The sequence below is a fragment of the Lissotriton helveticus genome, chromosome 1_1, assembly GCF_964261635.1.
Source record: "Lissotriton helveticus chromosome 1_1, aLisHel1.1, whole genome shotgun sequence".
Lineage (NCBI taxonomy): Eukaryota > Metazoa > Chordata > Amphibia > Caudata > Salamandridae > Lissotriton > Lissotriton helveticus.
This window is the reverse complement of record NC_136057.1, coordinates 539629644-539644659: the sequence shown is the minus strand read 5'-3', so window position 1 is coordinate 539644659 and position 15016 is coordinate 539629644. Positions and strand designations below refer to the sequence as shown.

Sequence of the window (15016 nt, the reverse complement as noted above, 5' to 3'; positions counted from 1 at the left end):
GGCAAAAAAAAAAAATAATAATAATAATCGAACGGCTGAATGGATTTGCACGAAACTTGGTAAAATATTAGGGACTGGTAGCCCGATGTGCCTTTGCTAGGTCTCAATATATGTGCTTCAGTGCATTTTGAGAAATTAACGTTCAAAAACAAGATATATATCTGTAACAGCGCTCCGCTTCGCGGAGATAAAATTATATCTGTATTACCTAGCTGTTGCTAACACCAGTTAGCGACGGCTAGTAGGAGATAGCGACCATCTTGGGCCCCACTTTGCATGTGAGTGATATTTATCACTAATGACATGCAAAGTGGGCATGCCAAGATGTTAGCGACTGGAAACAGTCGCTAACATCGCTATCTCCTATTATCAACTTTTGGAAATATTCGAGATAAGCGCGAATATCTCCAAAAAGTAACAGCTGCCCTGAGCAGTTCTTAGCCATGTTATCCAATGGGAGGTGGATAACATGGCTAAGAGCATTAGCTCGGTAATGCATGAATATCGCTGAGTTTTCAGCGATATTAATGCATTGCGGTCGTTTTTTATCGTATTTGCGATAAACCTTGATAATTGCAAGGTTTATCTGCGATAATTTTTGACGGTAAAAAAATCTTTGCAATGCATCGTTAGGGATAAATATCGCTTAACTTTGGTAATATGCCCCAACGTCTGTTAACGTTCGATTCGAAGGAAATCAGGAAGTTTTGAAAAACATTGTCTGCGCCATCTTGTCTTTTTTCAAATGCCACACTTTTGTCGTGCACGGCAGCCATTTTAGATGCCTTGACCAGACCCACTCTGTGCACGCTGTCGATCCTTAGCATGGCTCCCCACCCTCGCAAGCATCTCACCCAGGCAGTGGTCACCCCCGCTCTCTGTCTTATGCATGGGTAATAAACCTCCCCCCATCTGCGCTGCTCTTCCCTGAGAATCACACCCTGTGCCCGCCCGACACCTCCCTTTCGCCCTATTCACTACCGCACCCTCTGACACTCCTTTTCCTCTGTGTCCGATTGTCCAGGCCGGTCCTAGGCTATCAGTTAGCCCTGCAGATGTAGTTTATGGCCACAGCTGTAAAGAATCACCCCTCTTCAAAGGAGTTATAGTAGATCAAGGCCCACACTCGATGAGATCCGTCACAGCAGAAGCGTTGCTATTATCTGAAAACCATCCTGTATTGTGATTGGGGAGGGGACCGAGTGTGAAGCGGAAGATTCCAGGGATGACTCTTTGTACATCAAAGTTTTTACAATTATGTGTCACATTAAAAATATATAGCACTCCGACAAAGTAGTAAGATTATAAAACTTTAATAATTTATAAATATATACAAGAAAACAAAAATAGTAATAACATATAAACATTTTTAGGGAAAAACAACGAAGTAGCGGTCGGCTGTGCGAATAGTCCCAACGCAGCACAACGTCCAGATTTCCGGCGTGGGGCGTCGCGGGGGGTGGGTCATCAGTAGCAAACTGTTGTGCAAATAGTTCCAAGGCAGCAGAACGCGCCGAAATCTAGATGACACGAAAGTGATGTCTAGTAAGTTGCCACCCAGCAAATAACGGCGTGGGGCGTCGCGGGGGGTGGGTCATCAGTAGCAAACTGTTGTGCGAATAGTTCCAAGGCAGCAGAACGATGGCACCAAGGTGATGTCCAGTAAGTTGCCGCACTGGTTTTGGTATCCTACAATGCTGCTCCGAATAACGGCGTGGGGCGCCCCGGGGGAGGCGGCGTGAACGGGCCTCTCCAGGTGGAGTGTCATCTGTTGTAGTGGGGCGCCCCTTTACCGTTTTAGTTGCCATTCCGTCCGTTTTTGGTCCACTGTGTCAAAAGCCGCAATTCAGCTGAGTTGTGCCCACTCTTGCAGTGCAGCGATAGGCGGCTGTCACAGGACTCTCAAAATGGCGGCAGGCTCTTTCCTTTTTGGGCCTGGTCCACTGAAATGGCCCTGGGACACCTTGGAAATCGGACGCTTGTCTGCTAGGTCTTGGACCCCATTCTCGAAAGCGTCCCCTCCGCCTTGAGAATTCATCAAAAGTTTTGGGGGCCCCGACTCCTGCAGGCTTCTGGTGGGGAGCGGCTGCCATGATTGCTCGCGGAATGACCACGACGGAGCTACGAGATGGTGGTGCTCTCATGCTGACGCCAGTTTAGTCTGAAACATCCAGAAACAAGGTGGGGCTTTCATCGTTTGGGAAAAAAAAAAAAGTTTTCATCCAATGAAAAGTGTTGTTTTTATGTCATATGATCAAGCCTTCCATCATTAGGAAACCAAAAGTAAAATGAACCAATGAAAAGTTTTATAAACAAGTCACATGACCTGTTATGCGGCATAGGGTATAAAATGCGGAGAAAATACGTTGGCACGTGAGGCGGCGTCAGTAGCGGACCGATGTGCGAATAGGCCGAAGGCAATACAACGCGCCAAGATCCGGATGGCACCGAGGTGGTGTCATAGTTGAGAGTTCTGAGCAGCGGTTGTAACACTGTCTGAAGCTTATTTGCAGCTGCTGCAGCTTCACTACGCGCCAAGATCCGGATGGCACCGAGGTGGTGTCTAGTAAGGTGCACTGGTGTGGCCATCCTACAATGCTGAAAGTCGGCGTGGGGTGCCCCGTTGGCCTGTGAGTTTGCGTCAGTAGCGGACCGATGTGCGAATAGGCCGAAGGCAGCACAACGCGCCAAGATCCGGATGGCACCGAGGTGGTGTCTAGTAAGTTGCCGCACTGGTGTGGCCATCCAACAATGCTGAAAGTCGGCGTGGGGCGCCCCGTTGGCCTGTGAGTTTGCGTCAGTAGCGGACCGATGTGCGAATAGGCCGAAGGCAGCACAACGCGCCAAGATCCGGATGGCACCGAGGTGGTGTCTAGTAAGTTGCCGCACTGGTGTGGCCATCCTACAATGCTGAAAGTCGGCGTGGGGCTCCCCGTTGGCCTGTGAGATGGCGTCAGTAGCGGACCGATGTGTGAATGGGGCCGAAGGCAGCGCAACAATATTTTCGGAATAGAAGACACCACTAGGCGCTGAGATGCCAAGATCCGGATGGCACCGAGGTGGTGTGTAGCAAGTTGCCGCACTGGTGTGGCCATCCTACAATGCTGAAAGTCGGCGTGGGGTGCCCCGTTGGCCTGTGAGTTTGCGTCAGTAGCGGACCGATGTGCGAATAGGCCGAAGGCAGCACAACGCGCCAAGATCCGGATGGCACCGAGGTGGTGTCTAGTAAGTTGTCGCACTTCTGTGGCCATCCTACAATGTTGAAAGTCGGCGTGGGGCGCCCCGTTGGCCTGTGAGATGGCGTCAGTAGCGGACCGATGTGCGAATGGGGCCAAAGGCAGCGCAACAATATTTTCTGATTTGAAGACACCACAAGGCGCTGAGATGCCAAGATCCGGATGGCACCGAGGTGGTGTCTAGCAAGTTGTGGCACTGGTGTGGCCATCGTACAATGGTAAAAGTCGGCGTGGGGCGCCCTGTTGGCCTGTGAGATGGTGTCAGTAGCGGACTGATGTGTGAATGGGGCCAAAGGCAGCGCAACAATATTTTCTACAATATTTTCGGAGTAGAAGACACCACAAGGCGCTGAGATGCCAAGATCCGGATGGCACCGAGGTGATGTCTAAGTTGCGGACCGATGTGCGAATGGGGCCAAAGGCAGCGCAACAATATTTTCTGAAGAGAATACACCACAAGGCGCTGAGATGCCAAGATCCGGATGGCACCGAGGTGATGTCTAAGTTGCGGACCGATGTGCGAATGGGGCCAAAGGTAGCGTAACAAGATTTTCTGTATGGAAGATACCACTAGGCGTTGAGATGCCAAGATTCGGATGGCACCGAGGTGATGTCTAGCAAGTTGTGCCACTGGTGTGGCCATCGTACAATGGTAAAAGTCGGCGTGGGGCGCCCTATTGGCCTGTGAGATGGTGTCAGTAGCGGACTGATGTGCGAATGGGGCCAAAGGCAGCGCAACAATATTTTCTGACTGACACCACAAGGCGCTGAGATGCCAAGATCCGGATGGCACCGAGGTGATGTCTAAGTTGCGGACTGATGTGCGAATGGGGCCAAAGGCAGCGTAACAATATTTTCTGTATGGAAGATACCACTAGGCGTTGAGATGCCAAGATTCGGATGGCACCGAGGTGATGTCCAGCAAGTTGCTGTACTGGTGTGGTCATCCTACAATGCTGAAACTCGGCGTGGGTCGCCCCATTAGCCTGTGAGATGGCGTCAGTAGCGGACCGATGTGCGAATAGGCCGAAGGCAGCACAACGCGCCAAGATCCGGATGTCACCGTGGTGGTTTCATAGTTGAGAGGCACTTCATCTGCAGTGGGGCGCCGAGATCCGGATGGCACCGAGGTGATGTCTAGCAAGTTGCTGTACTGGTGTGGTCATCCTACAATGCTGAAATGTAGTGGGGCGCCCCTTTACTGTTTCAGTTGCCATTCAGCTGAGTTTCGGCTGCTCTTGATGCTACAGCGACAGGCGGCTGCAAGAGGACTCTCAAAATGGCGGCCTGTTCTTTGGATTTGGGCCTGGTCCACTAAAATGGCCCTGGGACACCTTAGAACTCGGACGCTCGATTTTTTTTTCCTTTCCTGTACATGCAAAAAAAGGTAAATGCCCGGTACGTTACACGCTTCATCTGCCACGATGAACTCTCCAGAGGAACCGAAAAAAAATATAGTTGTGGTAACTATACCATGCATCGTCATATGGAGAGGTGGCACCAATTAATTATAGTGCTGCATAAAAGAGAGATTTGGAGGAGAACCCCTGACCTGCTAGTACATTCATCAAAGAAGTGGCACTGAGAGCTTCAGAGGCAAGGGAAACGGTCCCAAATATTTAGAAGAACTTTGGAAAGATTAAAATGAAATGTTTAGATTGTGGTAAATTAATTTCATGTGGACAGATGAGTGTTACTCTAATAAATACAGCATATGAACATCATCATAGTCGATGGTTGGTAGAGACATTTTGACTATATCCTGGACCTGCCCGTCCTCGCCCAAAATGGCGCCGGAATAAATGGGACTCGTAACTCCTTGTTGTGTACTAGTTGCAGAACCTTGAAATCACGAGATACGTATGCAGTTTTGAAGCACATGGCGGGCGGGGACGAGAGTTGATTGAATATTTCGACATCCCTATTGATATTAAGTTCTGATGTGTTATTGATTACTGTACTGTTGAAAATTCGAATTAACGTCACCCATGGTACTTGCCCGCAAATGTATATCTAGATAATTTTATTGTAACTGGCCCTGTCGTATTTTAATTATAAAATGTACGTCCACCGATTCCGTAACTGTTAGACACCTTAGTTCTTGCAACCTAATGGCCCGCCCGTTACGTTCCTCTACAGTGTAAATGTCTATTCATCATATACGATTACAGTTTGCTCCGTGGCAGGCCCACGTGGTTATAGGCTCGTATTTGTATAATGAAATTTTCACAATAAAGGTTTTTAAAAGAAAACATGGTAGTAGTATATACATTGGTAAAGTTTTTAATAATAGTGACTGTTTTAGAATCATTAAAAGGCAAGTGAAATAAAGCAGACCAATTACATGAAGGGTAAAAGGTATAATACGAAGGAACGCAGTAAAGATAAATGGTCAAGGGCTGTTGTGTTTTCTATTCCTGCAACATAAAGTGATCGATAAGAATCTCATATTCAGGCGTATCGGCGACTAAGACAGCAGGTCGACCCTCTTTTGCTCAACGGCTCCGTCATGGGACGAAGAAACGCTCTTTTTCTCGAAAAAAGAATATATTTTACTTGCAGGACAGTTGTAAAATTTCCGGGAAAGTACATTAGCCTGGAACATTATAACATATATTTAAGAAAAAATAATGTTCGGAAGTAATTAAAAGCGTAATTTTTAGGTGATATGACCAAGCCTTTCATCATTACAATAAGAAAAGTAAAATGAACCAATGAAAAGTTTTATTAACAAGTCACATGACTTGTTATGCTTACGTTACGCCCCACCAGCCTTGAACATTTTAAATATTCCGTACAGGCTTCTTTCAGGAACATCAGTAACAAGAAGAATATATGTTTTGAAGATACAACAAAGACAAGACAGTAAAACTGCTTGAATTCTTTTTCAAAATCCTGAAGGAACATTTTTAACTTTAGCTGCACAGAAGGAGGAATGAGAAACTATGTTTATTTCAAAATGTGCAACGTACAACAAATGGAAGTGAAGTTGAAGCCTTGTCCAGTCATCCTAAAAAGCATTGTTATGTTATCTACAGTTTAATTTTATTATTGCAACCTAATTAATTTAATTAAAAAACTTTATTTGTGAATGATAAATTCAGGCAGGCAGCCCGCCACTCAAAAGGTGAGGTTCTGGTTAAGGGATCATAAACATAGGAACATGTAGATTTTCATGTCTACCCTAGTCAAATGATATCATGCAGGGCGAGGCGACTGCCATCTAGTGCTGAATTTGAGCCAGTGGTTACTGGTGGGGGTCAATGGCGATTATTTTTGGTGACCAGCACTTATTTTTAGATATTCCCTGAGAGCAAAAGAAAGAAAAATAATCAAATCAGAAAGACAGAGATGGGCAAATGTCCGAAAGGGCATAAACAGGAATGTGCAAAAGTCAGATAAATATGCAGGGAGCATCTGGTAGTGAATTAAAAAGCTGACATTTAACTGCACCTGACGCAGACTTCTGGGCTGGAGCTTCGAGCACCGGCACTCTTTTATTTACAAATTGAGCACTGCTGCCATCCAGTGTAGCCACGCAGAAGATGTCCTGTGCACACACACACAGACTCTACCCACACATTAAGTTAGGCAAGGAACTCCAAATATGGGTTGTTAGGGGTGGCTACATTAATCTTTACATGTCCCAAAAGCAGTAGTGGCCCCTTATCGGGAGGTGAGGGACGTAGCCCTAGATCCTGTGAAGCACTATATTCCACCCCTTGCCTCTGCTAAAGATTTACCTGAGCAACATTCATGACAATACAAGTTTTGTGTTTTCACAAACACGGTCAGTGTGCAGATCAGTCCTCTTGGCCTCCTCTTCAAAATGCTGTTGACAGGTGGAGGGGGTTAAGGGGGCTAAAGCATGATCTGGCTACAGAGTGTGGTTCCACATAGAGAACTCTGTAGCAGGATGTAAGGATTGTGCATGTCTGAAGGTCGTAGTTCAACAACGGTCCACTCAAACAGGCACAATCCATTTTATTTTGCAGGTATACTGCACATACCTCAGGCAGCATTGTATATATGGTACAATGTAGCTGCAAGGACGCAAATCAGTGTATCCTTGAGGCCAATGAGGAGCCACACTCTGCAGCAGGGGCAGGCAGGATCCCTAGTATTGTTGAGGCTTCTGATTAGACTGTGCTTCCAATCCTATGAATAAGCTGGCAGAGGGCCTGGGGAGGGTCTTCCTCTTAAACCTGGCCTTGTTGCTCTGTCTGGCATCTTGCTGGGAACCATGGCTTCCTGGTTATAATGTCCAGCACCAGATTCTTGCTCTGCTACTGCCATGGAGCCTCAGTGTTACCATCTAAAACAGCAAGGTAAATTAAAAAAAATGTCTTTCTACATGCATATGTGTATATGTATGAGATATGTGTGAGTGTGTCTGTGAGTGAACGACAGTAACTGCGATTGACTTAGAGTGCGTGTGAGTATGTTTAAGAGTGTCAATGAGAGGGAACATGAGTGGGAATCTGAGTTTGAGATTGTGTATGAATAATTATAAGTTACTACGAGGGAGTGCATGAAGGAGTGTGAGTGCATTATAAGGTGTCAATGATTGGAGCCAGGGATAAGCTTTGTAGTTATCCCTGGGGTAGCAGGTGAATTTTCAAAAGATCCCAGAATCTCTGAGTTTGAAAAGGGTGAGTGTGTCAGTGAGAACTAGTGAGTCTGAGTACTTTTGTGTGTACCCATGGCAAAATGCTTTAGCTGAGATTGTGGAGCTAATTCTTGGCAAAAGGGAGGGCACCCTCGGCAAATTGCAGTCCCTTGACATAAAGGGACGCAAATGGTAAAATGCTGGTGCTGGCATGCTGGAGAAAATTATTGGCCATGGAGTTGTCAGCCATGCCATTTTGGAGTCAAGGGTTCGGTTGGGGGACGCAAACTATGATAAAATGCTGTCTCTAAAATGCATCCATGGTATTTAGGCAATATCAGTGGCAAAATGATGGTACTGGAATATTGTATGTAATTTTTGCCATGGGATTACCCATAACAAAATGCTGGCTTTGGTAAAATGAAGGTAATTCTTAACATATGGGTACATTTCAAGCCTAATTTAGAAAAATGGGGTGCACTCTTGGCAAGTGTTACGCCACACCACTTTTAAAGATCACTAGCTGCCACTGCCCACATAGAAAAAAAGACCCATGCCCCAGGTCAATTGCCTCATAGCGTATGATGAAGGGGACCCCCAACTTATTTTGATTTTTCTTTTGGTTCACTTCTTGTTAGCTCGGCAAAACTTTGCTAATGAACAAAACTGTGAAAATGTGAACCATCTTGTTAGATCTGGCATCTTTTGGTGTGTTTCCCCTGTCTTTTTGCTTTCTGACCTCCCTGCTTTGACTCTGTTTTGACTGGTTTAATATCTCTGCAAACTTTCTCACTGATGTCTATTGGTAAAGTGCAAGTGCTCCTGTTGTAAATTGCATTTTGGATTGGTGTTTCCATGATTGGCATATTTGATTTACTAGTATGTCTCCATTAGAGTCCACTGAGGTTGCCAGGGCCTGCAAATCAAATGCTGCTAGTGGGCCAGCAGCACTAGTTGTTCCACCCACCCAAGCAGCCCTGTAAAGGGGTCTCAGACATGCCACTGCAGTGTCTGTGCGCAGTTTGTTACTGCTATGTCGACCTGGCAAGTGCACCACTTGCCAGGCCCTAATCTTCCCTCTTCTTACATGTAAGTCACCCCTAAGGTAGGCCCAAGATACTCCTATGGGCAGGGAGCAGTGTATGGGAAACATAGGACAGGTACTGGCAGGCCCAGGGTACCCCTATGGGCAGGGTGTAGTGTATGTGAAAGGTACGACAGGTACTGGTGTGTGTACCATGTTCTGGAAGTGAATTACAGTGTATTTCGTTTTTCACTATGGGAAGACTATATTTCCCATAGGATAGAATGGGAGTTTACTTATAACATCATACCTTCCCATTGGGACAAGATGGGGAAATGGGGTTTAGGATGCCTCAGAATATAAAAATGCATCTTTTAGTAAAGATGATTTTTGTGCTCTGGGTTGGAAAATACAACTTTTAGAAAGTCAGTATTGTCTTGCTTAGCCATCCTGTGTGCTTCTGCTGGGTTTGTGGATTGACTGTCTGGCTTTGGATTGACAGTGGCTGGGAGTGTGCATTCTCTTCAGACAGCCACTTCCTGGATTAGTCAGAGCTGGGCTGAATAGTCCTACACTGCATTTAGAGTAGTGGGAGGAGATTTCCTTACACTTGTTATGTTATGTTAAAAATTCTTGTAGAGCGCACTTACACCCAACGGTTTCATGGCGCTATGAGCAAAGGGAGAACGGACATTTCAGCAGTGTAGTAACAGAAAAGATATTTATTCATAGGCTTTACGGAACAGTAGGGTTTTCAGCAGTGACTTGAAGCGAGAGTAAGAAGTGGTTAATCTCAGCTCCAGGGGGAGTGCATTCCAACAGGAAGGGGCAAGGAACGATAATCTAAGGCCACCATGTCTTTTGCGATTAAAGGTGGGGGTAGTGAGCAAGGCTAGATGGGAGGAGCGAAGGTTACGCGACGGGGAATAGTAGTGAAGAAGGGAAGAAATAAACACCGGACCTTGACCTGCCAGTGCTATAAAGGTAATGCAGCCTAATTTAAATTCGCAACGCTTGGCCACCGGGAGCCAGTGAAGGGCTTTGAGCAGGGGGCGAACATGATGGTGTCTAGGCTGATGAAAGATTAGCCGCGCAGCCTGATTCTGTACCAGCTGTAGGCGATTTAGCTGGTACGCGGGGATACCGACATAAAGGGAGTTGGCATAATCAATCCTAGATACTACTAAGGCCAAAAGAGCCAGGGTGAGGGCCTCCGTAGTAAGGGAACTGGAAATCTTGCGGATTCTCCGGAGATGGAAAAAGCTAGAGGAGACCACCGCGTTGATGTGAGGCTTCATAGAAAGATCCTTGCAAATGATGACTCCAAGGCTCTTGGCAGAGTCAACAGGGCAAGGAGGAGAACCAAGGCAGGAAGACCAAAAATTAGAACTCCAAGGATTGGAAGCACCCCCGATCAAGACCACCTCGGTCTTGTCGGGGTTGAGTTTTAAATGGTTATCCCCCATCCAGTTGCTGATGAGACACAGGATGGACTGAAAGTTATGGATAGATTGATCAGAGGGGTCTATGTCAAAAACCAGCTGGATGTCCTCAGCGTAGTTAAATGCAGTGACCTTACTACCCTGCAGGGACCGAATAAGGGTGGTGAGGTACAAATGAAAAAGAAGGGGAGAAAGGGAAGAGCCCTGAGGGACGCCACAAGTCAACTTAACCCTATCCCCTGAAAAGTTGGAAAGGCGGACAGCCTGGGGGCGGTTGCTCAAAAAAGAGCAAATCCACTCCAGGGCCGACCCCTGGAGGCCAGCCTCTCCGACACGGCCGACCAAGATCTCATGGTTGACCGTGTCGAAGGCGGCCGACAAATCCAGGAGCACCAGGGCCTGGCTGATCTTATGGTCCGCTCGTCGCCGCAGCTCCTCCATCACTGAGAGAAAGACTGACTCAGTTGAGTGGGCTGGTCTAAAACCAGCCTGTTGGGGATCAAGGAACTGGGTGCGTTCGATAAAGGAGCTCAAAAAGGTAGTAACATGGGCCTCCAACACCTTACTAAGGTAAGGTAACAGGGAAATCAGGCGGAAGTTGCTCATCAAAGAAGGATCGGCGTTAGGTTTTTTCAAGATGGGTACCACCTCTGCGGTTTTAAAAGATTTAGGGACCAGACCCAATCGGAGGGAATTATTGAGGAGTGTCAAAGGAGGTTTGGGGCAAGCTGTAAAGGCCTCTCGTAGAATGTGAGGGGGACAACAGTCTGTGGGCGAGCCCGACCCCACCTTTTTTAACAGAGCCAAAAATTCATCCTCAGAGATCGGGGGTATCTGTTCTACTGTGTGGAGGTTTCTGGGGACAAAGATAGTGGCAGATGTAAATGTAGGGGATGGCGTGCGACGAGGAATGCTGTTTTTAATTCCGGCAATTTTCTCCACAAAAAAGGAATTAAGGGAATCGCATAGGGCTTGAGAAGGGAGGGGTTTAATAGTCACCCTATCTGGGTGTGAGAGTTCTTCTACTATAGAGAAGATGTCTTTGGCCTTGGTAGCAGAGTCTACGATCTTCTTAGAGAAGTACAAGGTTTTTGCCTGAAGGATGGCTTGCTTGTAATCTTTGAGCTGGGCCGTGAATAGCAATTTTTTCTTAGGGGCATATTCTCGCCTCCAGTTGCGCTCAGCCTGCCGGAGTAAGAGTTTTTTTACTTTCAGTTCTTCTGAGAACCATCTCTGAGCATCGTGGGGGCGTTTTAGTTTAATGCATTTAAATGGCGCAACAGTATCGCTGGCTGATACGAGCCAGTGTCTCATGCTCAAGGCCTGAGTATCAAGGGAACCATGCTCGGCCGGGGTGGAAGCACTAAGTAAAGAGCAAAATTCCCTAATATCCGCCCTATTCCAGTTCCTGGCCGAGAGATTCCCCGCAGGAGTTTGGCTGGTGTGGGGTTTGAGGCCACTTGAATGGGCCTGGTCTGCCTTGGACAAAGCTGTCTCCACCTGCTGCTAGAAAGCCAGTCCAGAGAGGACAGAATGGTTTGGACTGGGCACATACACTCTCTTCCCCAGAGAACAAAAAGAAATGCAGTATAAATATTGGGGCACAAACCCCTAGAACTCGCTGGAATCAAGGAACCTGCCAAGAAGAAGAGTTGGAAGAACTGCTAGGCGGAGTACTGCCCCTTTGCTGTGTGGTTGCTTTGATAGATTGGCCTGCAGTTTCTGCTTCTGCCTTTGTCAGTGAAAGGATTGGACTGAACTTTCTGAACTTGTACTGAGTATCTCCAAGTGCTTGAAATAGAGGTTGCCTCCTGTTCTGAAGTCTCTGGGACTGCAATACTTCACCGACCTCCAGGTGCCGCCTCTGGAACCGTGGTTTCATTTGCCACAGAGGGGGGGAAGCCATTGACTACATCACTGAGTCCGTCGCTGGCTCTGTATCCTAAAGGCCTGCAGAGGGCACTGTTCACATCTCGCACCGCAATACTGGTCTCACCAATGATAACAACTGACACCACCAATCCGCTGTGTGCACCTTTACCTGTGGGCACTGCACTTCGAACCACCTTGCTTCACTTTGCCACCCTGATCTCACTGACGCCATCGCTGCACGCGACTTCCGTGACCGCATCGTGGCTTGAGGGCACCGCTCGTATGTCTCACGACGCACCGCCCCATCCCTCACCACAGCCCGGACTGACTGATGCCAGCTCCCCACAACGGGCTCTGTCCCCTGCACCATGATCTGTCAGCAAGACATTGAGCAACGCCTTCACTCCGCACAGCAACCCTGGTCTCACCAATGCCGCTCGACAACAGTCACCGAGCTGCTGCCTGCACCGTGACTTGAGGGTATCGCACGCCGCACCACTCCGCTTCACACCTCAACCGCGAGGGTTGCAACGACCGTCCTGCACCAACATGTCAGCCGCTACACAAAAGGTACAGTTTATTAGTCTGCCGACACCCCCGACCGACATGGTCAGATGGAACTGTTGGATTCTGCTGTTTACAGTACTGTGGTAGCACCCGATGGAGCTACAGACTTCAAGGAACATGGGGCCAGATGTAGGAGCCGAAATACCGGTCGGTAACGGCCGATTTCGGCCGTTACCAACTGGTATTTAAGATTTGGGATGTAGGGGCATTCTTTTTACAGAATCGGTAAATTTACCGATTCGGTAAATTTACCGATTCTGTAAAATACCGAATCGGTATTTTTACCGATTCGGTAAATCTCAGATGTAGGTGGGACTCTTCTGAGTCCCAAAGGCCCTACAAATTCGGTATTTTACCACCCAATCCAATTGGGTGTTAAAATACCGAATTCAGGTGTGCATGCACATGTGTGCATGCACACCTAGCCATGTGACAGACAGACATGCCCTTAGGGCATGTCTGTGTGCCACATGGCGCACATGCCTATTTGTGGGGTGCCAGAGGGTGTCAAAGTGACACCCCCTGCACCCTTGCAGAATTCGTGATTTACCGATTCGGTAATTACTGATTCGGTATTTCCCATTGATTCCTATGGGCTTCACAGCCCATAGGAATCAATAGGAAATACCGATTCGGTATTTACCGAATCGGTAAATACCGAATTTTAACGATTCGGTATTTCCACATCTGGAAATACCTACATCTCCCCCCTTCATATTTACCGACTCTTAAATACCGAATCGGTAAAATTCGGTAATTAAGAGTCGGTAAATATGATTTACCTACATCTGGCCCTTACATTTTTAAAGTATACTTGCAAAGTGCTTATTTTATCAAGTACTGTATGTTGGATCTGTATCTTTTTGGTCTTGTTTAACTATTAAAAATATTGGATATTTTTCTAAACTGGTGTGGTGTCAGTTTGTAGTGTTTTCACTGTATTCCTGTGGTTACGTGCAAATGCTTTACACGCTGCCTCTGAGATAAGCCTGGCTGCTCATGCCAAGCTACCAAGGTTGTGAGCAGAGGTTATTTTAGAAGTATACCTCCCTTACCCTGACTAGCAAGAAGGGTCCCTACTTGGACAAAGGTATCTACCTTTGCCATCTAGAGACCCCCATTACTAACACATCTCCAGTGCACTTTCTGGTTGTCAATGGAGGAAAAACGAAAAACATGGAGAGCAAACATGCACAGATGCACCGCAGCATAACTTTACCAAATCAAGCTGAGGAGTTTTGTACCAGAAGGCAATGTATTATTAAAGAAAGGAGCTAGTTGAAACCTCATTTTCAAGCAAAGTGAATCTTGATGATACATGTAGTGTGTAGGGTATTTTTACACAAGTACAGTGTCCCAATCATCTACTGAAGTTAATATTAAAATATGTTACCACGAGAAATTTGAGTTAGACAATTCAGACGGTTACTTGCTTAGCTTGTGATTAAAACCTCTAGTAAGAACACATTTTAGAATCTTTAATTTCATTTGTGTTAGCTGTATCATTTCACCATATGTATAATGATATTTCTGCATAATCATAACTTACTAGGCGGAGTTATTAAAAAAATAAATGTACAAATGCTTTCATTTTCACCAGTGTTCAACCACACATTCATAGGTTGCTCACAACGACACAAACAATGTTAACAGGCACAGCGCATCAGTGAAATATGCAGCAAGGCATAAGTTTGCAGTTAGTAATCTACTTTAGCAGAAGTTTGTGGAAGGACTGAGAGTGAGAGATTCTACACCTGTAGGTCCACCAGAGACCCCATGTCAACAAAACATCTTGGGACATATTTACAAAAATAATGTCGGAGCGCCAAGCTGTGCCAAATTTGGCAGCTCCAGGCTCCACATTTTGAAAACGCAGGGATGAACTGTATTCACATTGATGTCGCACACTTCTGTGTTTCCCCTAGTGCTAGCACAGGAAAAGCTGCCTAGCACCAGCACAGGGACCCTGCTGTCATGTTGCAAGGCTGCCTGCGTTGCAGGGAGGATTGTTTATGTGCAGGAAGGGACACTTTCCTGCACATAAACAGTGAATAATTGTGATGAGCTCTTTCTCTGTTTGCTGTAGAATGCACCACACATGGAAAGAGCAAAAAACGAGGAGAAATTAATCATTTTGTTACTCGTTAGTGACTTTGTGAGCATTGACAAAGCAAAGACGCCATGGGCTATGATGAAAGCAAGGAACCTGGTGACCTTCATGGTTGAGTAGTCAGGTGTAGTTGGCTTGTAGTGAGTCCTCTTGCAG

The 15016-nt window shown here is 46.6% G+C and overlaps 1 protein-coding gene across 1 annotated transcript in view; it reads left to right on the top strand.

Annotated features, from left to right (window-relative positions):
* SLC15A5 (solute carrier family 15 member 5) overlaps positions 1-15016 on the top strand; it is a 460983-nt gene that overhangs the window by 92803 nt on the left and 353164 nt on the right. The window lies entirely within an intron of this gene.